Source organism: Gymnoscopelus braueri, assembly GCF_963280865.1.
Source record: "Gymnoscopelus braueri genome assembly, chromosome: 24".
In the NCBI taxonomy this organism is placed as follows: domain Eukaryota; kingdom Metazoa; phylum Chordata; class Actinopteri; order Myctophiformes; family Myctophidae; genus Gymnoscopelus; species Gymnoscopelus braueri.
Genome location: NC_137626.1, coordinates 10,961,546 through 10,974,146, shown reverse-complemented (window position 1 = coordinate 10,974,146; position 12,601 = coordinate 10,961,546). Strand labels below are relative to the sequence as shown.

At 40.3% G+C, this 12,601-nt stretch overlaps 1 protein-coding gene across 1 annotated transcript in view; it reads left to right on the top strand.

Moving 5' to 3' along the window:
* The window catches only part of LOC308080667 (tyrosine-protein phosphatase non-receptor type 11-like), a 41,995-nt gene extending 31,069 nt beyond the window's left edge, over positions 1-10,926 (top strand). The window contains exon 5 of the mRNA XM_080422589.1: positions 10,878-10,926. The gene's annotated coding sequence lies outside the window, so the exon portion shown is untranslated. The remainder of the gene's footprint in view (positions 1-10,877) is intronic.
* The last annotated feature ends 1,675 nt before the right edge of the window (positions 10,927-12,601 follow it).

Below are 12,601 nucleotides of genomic sequence, written 5' to 3'. Positions count from 1 at the left end.
GACACATCGCTGACCAATGAGGAGATGAAGGAGGAGATTGTGAAGTGCATGTACATGACCGTACCCGGTCCCCACGTCTTCCTGCTGGTGATCAGGCTGGGCACGAGGTTCACCCAAGAGGAACAGATGACCATGAAATGGATTCAGGAGAACTTCTCCAAGCAGGCTTTGAAGTACGCATTAGTTTTGTTCACTGGTGAAGACGCCATAGACATACCGGTGGAGGATTATATAGAGAAAAGCCCAGAGCTGAATCAGCTAATTAGTGAGTGTGAGGGAAGGTTCCATGCTTTTGACAACAAAAAGAAAGACCGGTTACAGGTGACCCGTCTGCTAGCCAAGATTGATAAGATGGTAAAGGCCAATGGTGGACAGCATTACACAGATAAGATGTACTTAGAGGCCCAGAGAAAGATTCAAGAGGAGGAGGAGAGAAAGAGGAGGGAGGAAGAGATGAAACGACAGGAGGAGGAAAGGAAAAGGGAGGAGGAACAGAGGGAGAAAATGGAGGCCATGAAAAAGGAGTTGGAGAGGCAAGAGAAACAGAGGCGTGAGGAAGACAGGAAGCGGTTTGAGGAAGAAAACAAAAAGAGGGTTGAGGAGGAGAGAAAGAGGAGAGAGGAGGACAGGATGGAGTACGAGAGGAGAAGAGAGGAGGACAGGAAAAGGTCTGAAGAACAAGAAAGGAAGAGACTTGAAGAGGAAAGAAAGAGTAGAGAGGAGGAGAAGAAGGAGTGGGAGAAGAAACAAGAGGAAGAGAGGAAGAGGCTTATAGAAGAAAACAGACAGAGGCTTGAGGAGGAGAGAAAGAGGAGAGAGGTGGAGGAGAGAAAGAGAAAGGAGGAAGATGTGAAACGACAGGAGGAGGAAAGGAAAAGGCAAGAGGAACAGAGGAAGAAAGAGGAGGCCATGAAAAAGGAGTTGGAGAGACAAGAGAAACAGAGGCGCGAGGAAGAAAACAGACGGAGGCTTGAGGAGGAGATCAGACGTGAAGAGGAAAGAAAGAGTAGAGAGGAGGAGAAGAAGGAGTGGGAGAAGAAACGAGAGGCAGAAAAGAGAGAGGAGAAGAAGGAACGAGAGGAAGAAAAGAGAGAGGAGGAGAGGAAACGAGAGGCAGATAGGAAGAGATCTGAAGAGAGAGAAGAGAGGAGAAGGGAGGAAGAGAAGGAAAGGCAAGAGGAGAGGGAGAGGGAGGCAAAGAACAAGAACCCATTCGTTATTCTGGGAAAGGTATTAATGACACCTGTAGCTTTAGTAGGGGGTGCAGCAGTTGGGCTGGTTAAGGCAGTAGTGGATGTTCCTGTAGGCATGGTCAAAGGAGCCAAAGAATACGTAGAGGATCGTGAAAGGAGAGGTGAAATAGAGGGTACTGATATTCCAGGAGTTATTGTAGGTGTAGCAGGAGCAGAAATAGCGGGAGGAGTTGTGGAGGTCGCAAAGTCTCCACTAAAAGTCATAGATGGTGTGACAGATATGGTTGGTGCTCTTTGGAAGTAAATAATCAATCTACTGACCCTAACCACATTGTGGTTTTATTGTATTTTATGTGATGACAGGCACCATTGAATCTTTGACACTCTTTAAAATTCATCCTCTGTAACTTTTTCCAATTAAACAAATGTACATTTTGATATAGGGTATAATCTTACAACAGTTTTTTCTGATTTATAAATCTACATGCTCACGATTGCATTGTTAGCTTGAAGTAGTGGCTATTTTCGGAGTGTGACACAATGAGGCCTCCCTCCATGAACAACTGTCATTAGAGTAAGCTGCTGCCTCCATTAAGGAGCCAAAACCCAATAATTTCACTCTTTTACAATTGTATAATGGGATGTAACATTAATAATCTCTTGGATCTTGTTTGGAGTAGGCTTAATGATTTACAAAGACAGTTAAGGATGCATGTACTTTTTTGATTTTGTTATTAAATTACTTTAAATAAAAGAATTAACAAAAGTTCATGTATCTGTTCTCCTTTATTACATCCATTAGAATAACATTATTGTTATATTGTTATAGCGTGGGGTGGGGGAGTTGCAGCATGAACCCATGTGAACCATGCCACCAAGGACCACTAACAACCAGTGTTGCCATGTCTGCTTATTAAAAACGACTTTGGGCTTTTTCCCCTGTAAAGTCGCTTGTAAATATTGGAAGTTGCGGGTTGCGTTTTTTTGGGGTTGTTTTTAGAGTGTTTCCTAATGTTGTTAAACCAGTGGTTTTCAAACATTTTCATGTCAAGGACCCCCAAATGAATATGTAATTGTCCGAATGTCCGTGTATCCCCATCTGAAAATATGTTGTGCCAAATGTGTCACTTTTTTCCCCAAGAGTCTTTTTTTTAAAATAACAGCTCTACAAGCTTACAACGTGTCGCAATGCGACGCGTTGTGAGCTTGTAGATGGGCTATTTTCAAATAGCCCATATGTATTAATTGTTTGGTATATAGGTTTAAAGTGCTTATGTGCCTTATAGTTGCTTCTTTTGGGCTTGTTTTCATGGAACTGGTTGCTTATTTTTCTCGCACAATCTGGCAACACTGCTAACAACAGTATTTTGGTTGCAGTGTGCCTACACTGACCCACCAATGGACCACTATCAGAGGTCATGGCTCCCTACAGTGGGATGCCCATTTGGTCTTTGGTGGGCCGATGACCACCCACCATTCCTCTGCTAGCTGGGTACAATCATATTCACTATACCAAACAATAGGCTGGTGTGGGTACATTTCATACATAGGCATAATCATAATCATATCACATAAGCATATGTAGGTCTATAACTTTATCCAAAATGTTAGTCTACTTCTCTCATATAAGCAGAAAGTGAAGCTCCTGATCTGCTGTAATATCATTACATTATTTATCACAGTTTATTGTAGGCCTACGTCTTACAAACACAGATGATTGTTGTTGTCAAGTGATATCAAGCTCAGCTATGTTTCATAGCTATTGTACTTTCATGTCATATCTATTTTGAAAACAGTTGTTATCCACGGTTCATACAAAACATTGAACACTTTGTGGGTTCATGCAGCGTTTCATTAAAATTAACATTTTCAAGGAAAACAGATAGGCCTATGTAGTACAGTGTGTGAAGTGAATGGTTGACTTAATCTCAATGTCACATTACTGTCCCTTGTTGAACTGAAAATTACACATAGTGCTCCCTCTAGTGATGCATTGCACTTCCTGCATTTTACCCTATGATTTTGCCTTTGACAGTAAGATAACATTGATCCCCATGGGGACATTTAGGTGTCATAACAGCAACAGCAGTATATGAAACACTGGAGTGATACAGGTAAGAGTAATAGTAGGAATCTACAGGTATCTATTCTGTCATCTGTTATAGAGAAGTTGTCTCTGCACTTAAAGCCTGCAGATTGTCTTTGTCCACTGTTTCTCAACGTCTGGTCCGGGGCCCACCAGGGGCCTTACAGGTCTGTGACTCTTAGAATGCACAAATAGAACTTTTTTTTTTTTTTTTATCTTTGGGACCCCAATCTACACTTTAAAAGCAATGCTTTTGAACCAATCAATCGAATCAAATTATGTTGGAGCTATTCACTGTTATGTATTATTTATTCACATTTAGATTTGTTGTTTTGTTTTGTAGAATTCGTTTGATTACAACCGAATGCATTATTATTTCAGTTCATTTTGTGTTCCAGCTAAATGCTTTTATTTGAAGGTAGGCCTATTGGGCAATCGGGGTGCACAGGTGAAAGTATTTAACAGTCATCAGACAGGCACAGAAACAAATTCAGTTTGGCACACAAAGGTGCACATGTTTTTTACCAGTATCAGGGTCAGATCAGAAGCAGAAGATAACATCACAAGCTTTTTTCCCTGTAAAAGCTGAAATGGAATAAAACACTGCAAACCTGTTAATTCTGCCTGGACACTGGACTCTTTTCAAACCCTGACTCAGTAAGATTTGCTACCTGGTGCCTCGTGGCCTTTTTAAATTGCTTTGAGGACAAATCAGGTTCCATTTGTACACTCTCAGAGTTACAGACCCGTTAGGGTCCATTTGGACTCCCTGGTGGTCCTAGGACCTGATACTGAGAACCACTGTGTTAGTCTGCTCTTTGTACAGTACACATTGTCCAATCTGTTGACCTTGGTCAATTGTTTCACCAAAAACCCTAGAGTCTACATACAGTATACAGACAAGAGATAACAGAGTGAACATCTGGGTGTGCTAGAACCTGACTGGGGATAGCCTTGTGAGAGTGGAATTTGTTGAAATTACCTGTACAATTGTCAGTCTGTGCAAAGACAGACAGACAGACAGTTTGGAACTAGAACAGGTAGCTAAAGTTATTGCTTAGCTTAAAAAGTGACTTTAGCATAACAATGCTTTACCAAATACTTACCAAAAATGACTTATTTTCTATCAATTACTCACCCCATGAAGCCTTGAATACATTCACATTCCAATAATCCAATATTTGCACACACTGAGAGGCCTACTGATGACCCAGGTTCAAAGAGAATGTTTCAAATATAGTATTGCTCTTGTTAAGATTGGTCTCCTATTAAGTCAAATATTGGATTATTGGCTTAGGAGTCAAGTCATTTTTTGGGTGAAGTATTCCTTTAAGCGTGTAAAATCAGAGGAGTCAAAGCCGTTTCGAGGCTTCTTCCTCTCTGATTTCCTGAGAAGCAGAGCCCCAGACCTTTTATGAAACCCACATAGCAGTTTCTCTTCTTGTTGAGGTAACCTGTAACTCAGAAGTCTGCACATAGGTCTTTAACAGAGAGAGTTTGCTATTCCAGAGAAATATATACTGTTTGTTCATTTGCTTTCCTACTACTACTGTACCACAGAAGGCCGTTCAAACTAATTCAACTAATCCCGGATGAGTTGACGGCACATCAAAATGACGAAAAATTGTCTAAGTTGCACAATAGGAAAAAAAAACTGTCATGACTTGATTTGAGTTGAATGTTTTTCAGCTTGGGGCGTCTCGGGTGCAAAAGCAGCAATAGCTTCAAACAGGAGGAATAAAGCAGTGGAGCATCTCGGATGCCTTTTATTGACGCTTGGCATCGAAACGTTTGTCAATTTGTACCTATAGCCAATCACAAAAGGCCTTTAAATCGTCCGAGATGCTCCTGATGTGTCCTGCTCCTGTGATGCACTGGACCTGCAATATGCCTAAACTGTCTGATTAGAGATCATCACCATGCTGGCTTGTGGTGGACATTTTTGGCAAAATTCTATTTTTGCCATGGACATACAAATGAGCGGACAATAATGTTACCAGAAACACATAAAGAGCTACAGTGTATAGCCTTAAGATTCTACAAATGTCTTCTAAATCCCAACAGTTTTCTGAAAAAACATATGTTTCTATATCAGTGGTTCTCAAACTTTTTCATGTCAAGGACCCTAAAAATGATATGTATTTGGCCGCCGACCCCCATCTCAAAATATTTTGTTCCAGGGACCCCCCAGAAGCAAAGAATAGAGTTAAAAATGTTCCCTTTAAACAATATATATTCAAAGATTTGCACACATTTTCACGATAAATAAAAAAAAGCAGATCTACAAGCTCGTAGCGCGGCACTCAGTGCCGCGCTACGAGCTTGTATATCTGCTATTTTTGAATAGCCAAAGTGTAAAATAATGCTTTTTAGCTCAAATGAAAAAGTGACACAGATGCGTTCCAGGTCTTAATGGGTTAAATTACCAAATGGTTCCATTTGTGCACTCTCAGAGTTATGGGGGTCGTTGAAGATAAAGCGATACAGAGTGACTGTCCTAGTGGACTCCTAATGTGCCATAGTGTCATAGTAAATCAGTGTCATACATATTCTGAAGAAAACTGAACTGAACTGATATTCAGAAATTGGGTTTTATAAACATTTGCCACAGACAAGGCCAAGTCTTGCCACGGACACGCACATATTGTTGATTGATGCGCGGTAGAACTCCCTTTCTGCAACAATTTATAGCTTCACTCACATTGATGGCAGTCACAAAAAAGACCCTAGCTGCCACAACGCGCCCTGAGTGATCAGACCCTAAAAGGAAATGGTGGAGTGAGGTTGTTTCAGCAGGGGGTTTTCACTATTACAGAATGACTGGAAGCCACACAGTGCTACACAACCCTGAAAGTAGGACGGAAAACTAGGTTAACTTCAAAGTTAATTTATGAGACAATCAATCGTATGGCTATTGTTTGTTTTAAGTGTGAATAAACCATACTTGCTTACGTCGGCTGTCAGCTCCTCTGTTTACTGATTCTGAACCTGTTCCCGTCAGGTAGATACGTATACAGCAATTGGCATGCACTACTCAGGTAAACAAACCGTAATCCCCGTATAGAGTGTATACCTTTTCAGAATCACTGCGAAGAACCATATTCTGATGTTCACTAGACACTAGACACTAGAAGTCTAGACTCTAGACTTTGAAATCACTCAAAAATAAATGTTAACAAAAATTATGAAATGAATACCTCAGAGTGTGTATTTCTACGCAGTGTCTACAGTTTGTAGAGTAAAAAGCCCCTCAGTCAGAATACAATCATTGAGGTTTAATCTTAATTTATAGAGCACAATTATTACAATAGCCAATGTACTTCATATAAAACAAATAAGAATAAATCAAGTCACACACAAAGGTAGAGCCAATTGAAGATTTATGTAAAATTAACAAGAAGTTGACATTTGGCTCAATCCCTGGCTCCTCTGGTGTTAGTGTCGAAGTGTCATTGAGCAAGACAATGAATGTTGATGCCTTGCATGGATTCCTTTGCAGTCGGTGTGTGTGTGTGTGTGTGTGTGTGCAACCCGATCGCCAGAGGAAACGTTCTCTTTGAACGTTTTTCAAATTCCGTGAATAGACAACTGGAAAACCCGAAAATCCGTGCATAGCCGCCTCGCATCTCCCCCATTGTGACTAAACCATTTCGGAGGCGCGCAGTCTCAAGGGAATTGTCGCCACGTAAGGGGCCACCGAGCGAGCTAAAGCGAGCGAGTTGCCGTCCCGAACGTTGTGACATTCCCTTGTGCCTACTCAGCGCCGTTTGAGTTATGTACCGATAGGCACAGAATCGTAAATGTTGTTGTGACGTGCACTGGATCCGTGCAATGTATACTAATTCTCTGGCGATCAGGCTGGTGTGTGTGTGTGTGTGTGTGTGTGTGTGTGTGTGTGTGTGTGTGTGTGTGTGTGTGTGTGTGTGTGTGTGTGTGTGTGTGTGTGTGTGTGTGTGTGTGTGTGTGTGTGTGTGTGTGTGTGTGTGTGTGTGTGTGTGTGTGTGTGTGTGTGTGTGTGTGTGTGTGTGCGCGCGCGCATGTGTGTGAATGGATTAATGTAATGCAGATTTTAAAGCGCTTTGGATAAAGGTGCTATAGTTATGCACCAGTTACCATTTTATTTACCATTGTTAGAATCTGCTTTGTTTGCATTCTTTTTTCTGCTAAAAGACTGATTTTCAGACCTGTTTCACCATGCAATGGGCTACATTTGATAACCAATTTCGTATCAACAGAGAAGATTGAAGATATCTCACCAATATTTGGAGTTACACCGTGGCACGGTAACTACTGTAATAACTACACAACCCAAAGCTTTGCCAATTTATCATTTTTGCTTTCATGTCTTAATAAAAGTTTCAGCAACCTGTTCTCAGGTTGGGGCGGGGCTGAACATTGTATCAAGTCAAATAAGTAGTCAATTATTCAATCCTATGCCAGGTTGGGTTTTGATCAGACTTATGATGCCTGCAGTAAAACACGTCGCTGATGCAGCGCAGGTCAGATTGCAATGGAAGAAGCATTAATTGAGTGACATTCATTAACCATATATTACTGTTACTATGCTATCCATTACTTTTAAAGATGATTGTGCAACAAGCAAAGGCAACACTTTACTTCTATGCCTGACAATTACTTTCTGTTTAAACCACTTTCACCTCACAGATGCTTTTCAGACTTTGATGTTTCGTTGAGTTTGAGGAAGTCAGTGACAGCACACTCCGATGCATACAGTCGATTTGAAGTCGAGTTGAAGATGAACAAGCAGTTTGCAGAGGAAGGTAAAATATTCATGATTTTATCTAGATGCGAATTCATCAAGATCCTTGCAGGGAATATGTTTCATGAGTAGTTTATGTGCTAACTATTAGGCTCCATTGTATACTGTATTATGAATGCATTTCATAACAGCAGTGGTGGAAAAAGTACTCGCAAGTAAAAGTATCAATACAATGTAGAACTACTCTGTTAGTAAAATGAACTTGAGTAAAAGTACAAAAGCATTTGTATCAAAATGTACTTAAAGTACCAAAAGTAGAAAGTACTCATTATGCAGAATGCAAGTTTTCAAATGTATAAAATATATCAAATAGTTTGGAAATCTTTTGGACACAATGCGTCGATGTGACACATTGTGAGCTTGTAGATCGGCTATTTTCAAATGGCCAAAATGTATATAGGGCTGAAGCTTCCATGAGACCAACTAACAGCATGTTGTATGTGTTTGTGCAAAGGTCTCTGCTCTACTATGAGTGTGTCTGTGGAGAGAGAGGAGGGCCCTCCCTCTAAAACCACTCTGTCTAGAGAACACGAGAGTTACACCAATGCAGTGAGGTAAAATGAACATCCCCTTACACCCCTAGTATTTATCTTAGAGTAACATCACTACCTTTGAGAGACACAGCTACTATACATCACGACAGCAATATACTTATAGTGATATCACTACCTTTGATAAACAGCTACTTTACATGACACTAATAGCCACTTATAGTAGTTATAGTTATAGTAATATGATTGCGTTGGATAGACACAACTGCTGTACATGTTGGTAAAACACTCGTGTTGAATCTTAATATTTACACATTGTCACTGTAATGTTATTACTGACTTGTGACTTGGTTAGACATGTGTTTCAGTTACATTTTCACTTCCTATTGCACACTATGTTTCCTTTTCAAATCATGTGTTGTCAGTATAAAGCACGCAGGTTCTGTACTGGTGTGAGTAGAGTGCTTTGACTGGAAGTGGCTGTGGATTCCATTCCACATGAATTCCATAATTCAGTGGTTTTCAAACTTTATAGGACCCCCCCAAGTTGATCTGTATTTGCCCGCGTACCCCCATCTGAAAAGATTGTGTGCGCTAGGGACTAGTACAAGATTGATGTTATTAAAATGTTTCAGAGTTTTTGAAATGAGCAGATGTATAACCTCTCTACGTGAGCTTGTACATAGGTTATGTTCAAATAACCGATTTATATAGTTTTAAAGTGATTAAACTGATTTTGATATGATATATTATCACATTTTGCTGGGACCCCACTTAGAGAACCGCTGATTTAGTGTGTAGTGTACTAATCGTCGTGTGAGGCTCGATTGAAATACTGATCAGCATTAACAGCTATGTCCCACTTATAACACATTTGTCTATTATAAACACATATGTCTCACTAACTTCAACAGAGTTCCTGTTAGGTGGTACTATCCCAACATCACATGTGCAGAAGCAGAGAACCTCTTGTTGACTTGTGGAGTGGGTGGAAGCTTCTTGGTGTGGCCCAGTAAGAGTAAACCTGGGCTCTTTACTTTATCTGTACGGTGAGTGTTGATAATGTCTCTGTCTGTCAGTGGTGGGAAAAGTACAACATTTCTTTACTTAAGTAAAAGTATCAATACTGCAATGTAGAAACACTCTGTTACTAGTCTGGGAGGCTTCGGCTCAAAGCCTGAACAACAGGGGCGCGGCCACTGAGTTCTGATTCAAATCAACAGCCAATGAAGAAAAGGGGGCGGGATCCACATGCAGTGGGTGTTTCATGTTAATAGGAGTGACGGGAAGCAATTTCCCCTTGAGAAATTGCGGCCGCCATTGTTGTGTACTGCTGTTTGCCTCTCGTCGGACTTTTTAAACGAGTTGCACAGCTCTCAGACCGGTAAGAGGCGTGTCCACTCAGATTCTGAGCGTAAGTTACATCCCGCCCACAAATACCAGCGCTCTGGCCCAGAAGTTCCTCGCCGCTCCCGTTTGTATGCAAGGCGAAAAACTTCTGGGAACTCAGATTACTCTGTTACAAGTAAAAGTCTGGTAATCAAAACGTACTTGAATAAAAGCACATTATTGGCATCAAAATATACTTAAAGTACCAAAAGTAAAAGTACTCTATGCAGAATGTCCCGTTTCACATGGTATCATGTGCATAACATGTATTAAAATCATTTGAAAATAGCAGATCTACAAGCTCACAACGAGTCACATCGCAATGCGTTGTGAGCTTGTAGATCGGCTATTTTTAAATGGCCAAAGTCTAAAAAAAAAGAAAGAAATTGTAATTATAATTCAAATCTTTCAGAATATGTAATTTATCTAAATGGTTGCTTGTTGTTTACAGGAGTAATGGAGCAGTCACACACATTAAGATCCAGAACACAGGAGAGTACTATCTTCTTGATCTTGATGATGATGATGATGGGAAGGAGTTTGCCTCACTGTCTGAACTGGTCGAGCATTATATCGACCATCATGGGCAACTTAAAAAGAAAATGTGAAAATGTTATCGAGCTCAAATAGCCACTAAATTGTGCAGACCCTCTATAATTTTGGTTGCTATCCTTGAATATACGATTGGGAATAGTTTGGATTGCTGGATTATTGGAGCCTCTCTGGAGATGTTTCTCATTTAACATGGTGCCATGATTTATCATTTTGGTAACTACTTAAGAAACACAGTTAACACAGTTAAGATGATTTAGATATTCTCAGACTCTACTCCGCAGAGTTCATATGACAATGCAATAGTTCACTGTCTTTGTAAATGTAATGCATGTATGTGTTATGAATAATGATCATTCATTGTTATATGCAATTGGGGCTAATAGGGTTAGCTGTATTTCCATGGTTTTATTATTTTGATCCGACACGTTCCGCATTGTCATTCGGTGTTGAAATAAACACGCTTAATTCTATTTTCCATGCAGTGGGAGGACAGTTTTCATGAAACCTGTGAATGTAAGCACCCCTTTCAAGAAATATTTCTTTGTGTGTAATTTTTTGTTTATTAGTCCTGTCCGTTTGTTCGAGAAATAACACTCTGAGCCCCCCACCTCACGTCTAGAATGCACTCTTTGGCCAGAAAAGAAAATATTTCACTGGAAGGAAAAAATATTTTAGTTACTCCACTGCGCCCTCTACAGATCTGGTCAATGGAATCTTTCTATTGACCAGATTTTTCCTTCCGGCGAAATATTTTATTTTCTGGCCAAAATGTGTATTTTAGACGTGAGGTGTGGGGCTCCGAGTGTTCCCACTAAGGAAAGTAGACTTTCAACATCTTAAAACCGTCTTTGTTTTGGTGAGTAGCGAAAGTGTATTTTAAATTTTGACTAAAGACTAGAGGCTGCGCAGCCTGCGGGCAACTGCTCGAAAGTACCAAAGCGTTAAGGAGAACTCCTTCTAACGCTATGGACCAGAAATAGTGTTAAGGCATTGTCACAGAAGCGCCAAACCTACACGGAAAGTTGCATTTTCCATAAATGAGCTGAAAACCATGCAAACAATGGATTGAATCAATCACAAAAATCGTGAAACAGCAATTTCACTTAGACAACTTGCAGATGCGAAGGTCAGAGTTCACGTTGTGACGCTGCCTTTGTAGCTATGCGGCAAGGATTTGGAACATCCTCCCCCTGCATATCATACAGTTTTGAGTTGGACTTTGAGAATCAGAGACTTAATCCACTGAGTTTACTCAGACTAAATCTTGAAAGATTAGAAGTGACAGAACCTCTGGCTTTCTGTTGGGTGTGTGGAACTAGATTTCTGATGTTGTCTTCACTATTGTCTGACTCGGGCTTAGGACGTCAGAGTTCAGATTCTGGGGTTATAACTCCGCCGACTTTCAGCGCCTTTTTTTTGCTGACTAGTTTGACGCGCACCCGCAGTAACGTCAAGCTGTGTTCTATCAATGCTTCTTGTCGAGCAAGCAGCAAGTACTTCTATGTCCAACTTGTCTGTCGCTCTCATTAGCAATGGTACATAGCTGCTGCGTTGTCGGATGCAATACCAATTGCTATTCTTATATTGGCTGCTTAAAAAAACATTAAAAGGTAATGCTGTACAAACAAAAACTTGATTTTATTCTGTTCTACTATCATATTTAATGCTTCTACAGGACTGGTCTGTGTTGAACAGCAAAAAAAACTATTATAATACTACTATAATTATTTACTCATTTATTTATCAAATTTATGTATGGATCAAAGCAGAAATTAGTAACATTCATTCAGAATTTCAGGGTGCATGTGTGCATGTGCGTGTGCGACTGCGCATGTTTATGTGCGTGTTTGTATGAGGTGATACATTAACATTAATTCAGAATGTCAGTATGTACACGTGTGTGGCTTGTGTGCGCATGCATGTGTGTCTTACAGTAGCCTAACATTCATTCAGATTTTGAATCTCATGGGTTCTTAATTATATAATGTACCAAATACAAATAAATGGCATTACGTCCACGTTGATGATGGTTTCTGTATTTGTAACTACTGATCCTGCTCTGTACGGTAGCCTACTTTACTTTGTATGTGCTTTCTAATTACATTTG